The sequence below is a fragment of the Mastomys coucha genome, unplaced genomic scaffold, assembly GCF_008632895.1.
Source record: "Mastomys coucha isolate ucsf_1 unplaced genomic scaffold, UCSF_Mcou_1 pScaffold21, whole genome shotgun sequence".
Classification (NCBI taxonomy): Eukaryota; Metazoa; Chordata; class Mammalia; order Rodentia; family Muridae; genus Mastomys; species Mastomys coucha.
This window is the reverse complement of record NW_022196904.1, coordinates 132,653,050-132,660,028: the sequence shown is the minus strand read 5'-3', so window position 1 is coordinate 132,660,028 and position 6,979 is coordinate 132,653,050. Positions and strand designations below refer to the sequence as shown.

Below are 6,979 nucleotides of genomic sequence, written 5' to 3'. Positions count from 1 at the left end.
TCTGGCCTCTTTTTTTCAATAGATAGATGGGATGAGACATATTTCTTCCATCTTGGGCCTTCTCACTGTAGGTCCCCATAGATTTTGGAGTCTATATACACTAAAGATGGCCCTTCCCCATCATGGCTTGCTGTCTGGTTCAGCCTAGTCAGCAGAGAGGGCCCCTCTGCTGTGCTAGCCTGGCCGAGGCTGGAGGGGACTCTGACAGTCCCTAGCATCTGTGAACTCATTCTCCTTTAGAGACAAAGGCCTGCTTCCAGCTGTCAGTCCAAGCTATCAATCAGGCTCAGCCTGACCTTCTGAGACCAGTGGGCATGTCCATCTGCTGTTAATAGCTTGTCAAAGCAGGGGCTGATCTCAACTCAGGCTGGCTGGGCAAATACGCCCAAATGGTGCCAGCATGCCTGCTGCAGTCAGCCAAGCTGGGAACAGTCCTGGAAATGGTACTGGGTGAGATGAAGGTGAGAAGCTGTGGGCCAGAGCAGAGCCACATACTTATCATGGCTGCATCCACATTACCACCCGTGGCCCCTTGGCTGGCTCCTGAGACAACAGAGTAGCCCAGAAAGATGAAAGCATTTAGGAGGAATAATAATGAGGGGGCCGTTCCAGTTAGTGCCAAAGTCCCAGCAGCTGTCTTTGACCCTAGGAGCCCAAGGTCTGTGGGAACTGTTCACCTTGCATCAGTCATCTACGGTCACCAAACTTGCCTAGACTTGCCCACAGACTCCTGGGGCAGAGAAGCAACAGCACAAACCAGTGTGGTCCCGATAATACCGACTGTTTCAGGAGAAAGTTAAAGTCCCAGTTCCAGCATAAGCAGGATCTACAGATGACAGGGCCACCAGTGTAAAATGATTAGTGCCTCAGCTTCCCTCCTGTAAAATGATACTGCAGGCGATCCAAACTGTGAGGGTCTCAGAGATCTGTGGCCTGCCAATGTGTTCAGGGCATTTGCATAGCCAACAGAAAAGCTGCCACTTGTCTCTGCTGAGTGGTGGTTATTCTTGTCCCTGTAAACATTTTTGTCCCTTGTACCTACTTATCAGCCAGCAGCCACCATAGAGAATGAATGACAGCCATAGTACTTCTATTTAGGATGCAGATGGATTCAGGTTCTGTCTCCATTCAGGGCACACTTGTCCCTGCCTTGAGTGGTTCATCATTCTCCTTGGTCTTGACCTCTCAAAGCTCTGCCTTTCCCTTGAGGCTCTGGGCAGGTTTGAGTGGGACAGATGGGGGTAGGTGATCCGAGGTACAGCAGCCAATGGCTGCAGTAGGGCTCTGAATACCCCATGTATATGAGGGCTGACTCTGAGATTCTCACGGGTAGCAGGTGGGAGATTCTGGGACTGAATAGGAGTTGAGTGGGGAGGAGAGAGGCTGGGAGAGGAGCAGGGAATGCTGGGAAGCAAGAGGGCCCTAGGAGTTTGTGGGCAAGTCTGGACAAGCAGTAGCTCCGGGCACGCAGGGGGCAGGCTTGGATGGGCAGGCTGGGGCAGGCAGCAGGAAGGGGGCTGGTAAGGGGTACAGGCCTAATCCTGTGTCCCTGAGGCCTGCCGGGCATCTCTTAAGTCCTATGTCCCCACAGCTTGCCAGAACCTGTAGGAACAAGGTGGGGTACCATGGCTTCATATAAATACCACCCCCCCACAAACCCTAGAGACATAGATGTGTTCTCTGATGTCTACAGGACACTCTAGCACAGAGGAAATCTCTTTTTGTTTTTGTTTTGTTTTTTGTTTTTTACACTATAGACATTATCATCGCTCCTTGCCCATCTTTAAGGTTTCCAGTTCCTTTCTCACTTTCAACCAGGGAATCCCTGCTGAGGATATTCTGTCTGTGCCCACATTGCCCTGGCCCCTTCGGGAAATCCTCATTCATTTGAGAACTCTGCTTCTTTTCTGAGGATAGTTATGCGACAGTCTTCTGGCCAAGGCTGGTCTGCTGGTGTGTTCCGGAGGGGAACATAGCTGCCTGGCAGAGCTGCTGTACGCAGGTGACTTCCCCAGGCTCTGGTCTTACAGGAGGTCACACTGATGGGCCGCTGGCCACTCCTCATGCTACAACTGGACCAGGAACCCTGGTCGGTCTCCTTTCTGCTTAAAGTTCCATTATGTGAGAACTTGAGGCTAGGGCTGGGGGCTCAGCCTTGAGGAGTCCAGGGGATAATGTACCTATCTTCTTGGTCTGCCCATTGGGTGCTTGCACGCTCAGTCTGGCCTATACCAGCTATGTTATGATGTGCTGAGGCATGGATGTGGACCCAGCCTTCCTGTCCTGGGATACCAGGCTGATGGTTGAAAGTAGGTGGTGGCTATTCCACTTCTCTGTGACCCCAAACAGCAGCCCGAGGGGTGGCCAGGGAATATGCATTTTAAAGTGTTGGTCACCAGGTTGCCTTGTGTTCTTCCCATGTCTTGAAGAATCTGGGGCATTGTAATGGTGTCTGAGAGCCAGGGTGGTCATGAGGGCCACCAACCTCAAAGAGTAGAATTCAAGGAAAGTGTACCAAGACCAAGGGGGTTCATGCTGTGGCAGGTTCCTTGTGGGTTGAACACATATGAGGTAGCCCATAAAGGTACTTTTTCCACTTAAGGATGCCCATCCTCTAGGTCCCCCTTGGGATGATCTTGATAGTAACAGGATTGGGGAAGTCCTACTGGCTGAGGACAGGGATAGACACAAAGATAGCTCTGAAAGCCAGGGCTGGGCTCATCCTCCTGCTGGGTGTATCCTCTAATACTCAGTACACTATGAAGCTCAGAAGGGTCTATGAGGCTCACACAGAAGAGAATGGTCCTCAGCTGAACTCCCTGTGTAGCAGTGATGGTAGAGAGCCTCTCTTCATGCCAGAGCAGGACTATTATTCTGGAGGCCCGCTTCTCTTCTACCCATTTCATAGATGAGAAAACAGAAGCTTCCAGGATGCTGAGATGCCTGTGATCTTACAGAGAGTTAGTGGCAAGTGACTCCCAGGCAGGTACGGCTTAGGAGATGACAGGAAACTAAGGCCAAGGGCTGTGACTAGTCCCTATTCCTAGGCAGTCCTTATATATCGTTGACTGAGACAGTGGGTCCTGAACTCCCTTGAGTTCCTGGTAAAGGGCCCCAGATCCTACTCAGGGGGCACTGACTCCTGCTGAGGTAAGCTGAGGTAAGCCATGTCCTCAGATACTAGCCTTGATGGTTCTTTTTTATTGTTGATGTGACTATATTTGGACCACCTAGGAGACATACTTCAAGCCATGACTAGGGAGTACATTTCAGAGAGGTTTAAGTTAACAAGGAAGATCAACCCTAAATGTGGGCAGTACCATTCATGGGCTGGGGTCCCAGACTGAATAAAAAAAGTGAGAAGCATCGCAGCATTCATTGTTCCCTGATTCCTGACTTTAGATGCCATGTGGCCAGCTATCTCAGGCTTCTATACGTTATTTCCCCCACCCCATCGTAGTGGACCATACTCTTCCTTAAACATTAGCTAAAAGTAAAATCTTCCCGTGAATCTCTCTTTCATAAAGCATTTTGTCACAGCAGTGTGAAAAGTAGATCACACACTGGGAGCCCAGTGGCCTCCCCTGATACCCCTTCTTCTCCAGAAAAACACCAGATTCTTTCTCAAAGAAAGAGAAGGAACCCCTGGGCTTGCTGTGGACAGACAGACATTCCAAAGTCAGGAGGCTAGTGGAGGGCCAGGAGAGACCCTGGTAAGTCTCAGCATAACAGAGTCTGAGGTGAGTGGTCAGGTGGGCAGTGTCTCTTAGAAGGACACCCTGAAGATCCCATCCCTGGATGGGATGGTTCTGGTGGCCTTAGACTTAGGCCACTCTTGGATAGCTGACCCAACCTATCTGGGTTCCAGCTCTTTCCCCTCAAAATAGGGTCACACAGATGGACACAGAACTTATCACCAGATGTGGGACTCTTGAAGTTCAGGACAAAGGCACAGGAAACATACTCCTCATGTCTGCTGTCCCTGGCCTGGGCATTGCTCTCAAACAGGCACTCACTTCCACTTGGCAAAAAATGAATGAGGCATCTGACTATAGCTTTGACATTCTCTTCTTGAGAAGAGTGAGGTGGAGGTAATAGGGTTATAAACCAGAGAGAACCTTACTTAGAACATTAGTATCCATCCAGCACGTCACAAGTTCATCCTGAGTGGGTCCTTACACACACCACAGGCCCTAAGGACAAACCCTCACCTACACACATGCACACATACCACACAATACAGAAACACCCAACCAAATGTACCAGACACACACTAACATATGCAAATGCCCACCACCCTCATATGTGTAAGCACATTATATATATATACATATATACATATATATATATCATCCTCATATTTACAGACATACCACCCCTCATATGTATAAACACATACCATCCTTGTACATCCAAAAACACACATAATGCCTTCAGATGTATAGATATACCACATACCATTCTATTTTAGAGTACAGGCCTCTGGGCCCAATTGGGACAGGCCCCCCTCTCCAGGCAGAGCTCCACTGCCATCATTAAGAGCAGGGTCTCTTGCATAGCTCTTCTCTCTCACTTGGATGCAGAGGTGCTGGATTTCTTTCTGTCCCATCTGTTCCAGGGCCTTTGCTCCTCTGTCTCTGTAGACTTTAGATGTCCTTTGTTGGGTACATGTTCTCCCATCACCTGTACCCAGTTAGCCGCCCCTCATACCTTCTGCACATGGTAACTTCTCTCAACAGAAGTTACTTTTTTCCTTTCCTGCCTTGTTTCTGGCATCTTCCACCCCTTCTCCTACCCCAAGTTAGGCAAACAGGCGCACACAAATCAACCCTGCCCACAGCATAGAGGCGAGAGTTCAAACAACGCGGCCAATTTACAAACAATTTTCTTTGCAACGATTAAGTTACATTTTCCCCAATAGCCGCTTCATTTTCTTGTCAAAAATACACAATTTTCACATTTATCTCGCTGCAAGGGTAATTAATTTCCAGACCATAAGTAAGAACTAATTTGATACCTGCAAGGATTACAAACCATTTCAATCCGTTGTTTACATGAAATCAAGAAAGATTCGTTCTGTTTGCAATTATGTTAATGAGGAGAGTGGCCACTTTTTTTTTTTTTTCAGGGAATTCAAGCATAATTTTGTCCTTACCAATGAATTGGTCTAAAAAGGTCTATGGCCGCCACAAACCTCTGTGTGGCTATTTTTAGGGTGAACTTAATGAGGGAACCCATGCAGACAGCCAGGTACCCCAAGGAAGATTTTTAGGAGAGTAGCTCTCAGACTAGTGGTGATTTCCAGGGTGTGTTCCCAGGTTGGGTTGTAGGCCATGAGCTGGTGAAAGGCAGGGGGGATGGCCCTCTCTCAATACTCTCTCTCTATTAAGCTACAAAGAAGGGATCTAAGAAGATCAGGGCATCAGGGAAGCCAGACATGGTGGCCCATCCCTCTGCTCACACTGCATATTTGCCAAGGCTGGGGACCTTAGGTGGGAACTTTGAGCTGGAGAAGATGTCCCTTTCAGGCAGGAGACATATCCTAACTTTGACCTAGTGCTGTCCCAGGACTGTGGGGTAAGGGGGACTGAGATGCTTGGTAAGAGTTCCGTTTGCCCCCAGGGTACCCTGCAGGTCATCCCTGATCTCTATCAGCCCAGACTGCAGAAGGTCTGGGAGGCGCATCCATAGGATTCCCGAAAAGAGAGACCAGCTGCCTTCTAAGAATGGGGCCCTTGGGCTGGGGGTTGGAGGCTGGGTGAAGCAGGCCTGCTGGGAGGAAGGGGCAGTATGAGCAAGGGTGAAAGGCTGTAAGAAATTTCTGCAGGCACACAGGAAGCTGCACATAGAGAAAGGAGCTAGGCCAGGCTACCAAGGCCAAGGGCTGTGCGTACCCTTCATAAAGACAGAGAACAAACGAGGAGGGAAGGATGCTTATAGGAGGTCCTACAGACTCCTGAGTCAGGGTGGACCATGGTGGGCAGCTTGGGAGAGGTTCTGCCTGTGTGGACATGGGTGCTAGGGAAATCCTTGGGGGTCAAGGAGGCTTCTTGGCCCAGACCTCTGTAAGGCAGGAGCCCTGAGAAGGTGGGCTGAAGGAACTGGCTCAGCCTTCTGCTTCCCAGCCCTCCTGGGCACTGTGGGGCTACGGGAGAAAGAGGGCCCATTCATGGAGTGGCCCGCTGTGGTCTGCAGACACGTTATGGCCTGTCCCTGGCTGGCTGTCACTAGGGGGATGGGGGATGGGCACTGTCCTCTTCCTCACAGCAATCCCCCACCCCCCAGTCGGCCCAGAGCAGCCGGCCTGAGGCTGCGGCTGAACCTCGTAAATCCTGGGATGCTGGAGACAGCCCAGGTGAGGCTGGGAACAATGCCCCATTGTGGCCCCGTGGGGACGGTCTGCCACCACTTGCCACCAGCCCCTATGCTGTAAAATCTCTCCCCACGGATCCAATTTCGCCTCTCCGGCCCTTGAGGGGTTAGGCCTGGGACAGGCGCAGTTCCACTCCACACAGAAACCATTTACGACTGGGATAAAGGCTGCCTTCATCAGCACCGAAGGGCCAACGTTTCCCCGGCCCCATCGTTTTGTCACCGCCACATCTGTCAGGTGGCGGCATGCACAGCCATGGGGGCTCATGTGAGGGCAAAGAAGGACCTCAGCAGCCACTACAGGGAAGAAGGGCCTATAGTCTTGCTCTTTCTGTGTGTGAAGCCCATGGCACCTCCCTGGCTTTCCAGCTTGTGCTTCAGTGGGATATTATTTGCAGGGTCCAGCTCCGAGGTGGGGAGCATGCATCCCGAGGGACTGGCAGAGAGGATACCAGACCAGGCTGACTGGAGACTTTGCCCTTTGCTAGTATATACATCAACGAGCAAGCAAGGATGGAGAAGGATTGGCTTTGGCCTTGTCAGGCTCTAGTTCAAAAGCCAGCGAAGCAGAGGAGCTGAGAACACCTGGGAGAGGATGGGGGTAGGT

General features: G+C 50.7%; 1 protein-coding gene across 1 annotated transcript in view; it reads right to left on the bottom strand.

Moving 5' to 3' along the window:
- The window catches only part of Kcnq1 (potassium voltage-gated channel subfamily Q member 1), a 330,062-nt gene that overhangs the window by 40,720 nt on the left and 282,363 nt on the right, over positions 1–6,979 (bottom strand). The gene's annotated exons all lie outside the window — the stretch shown is intronic.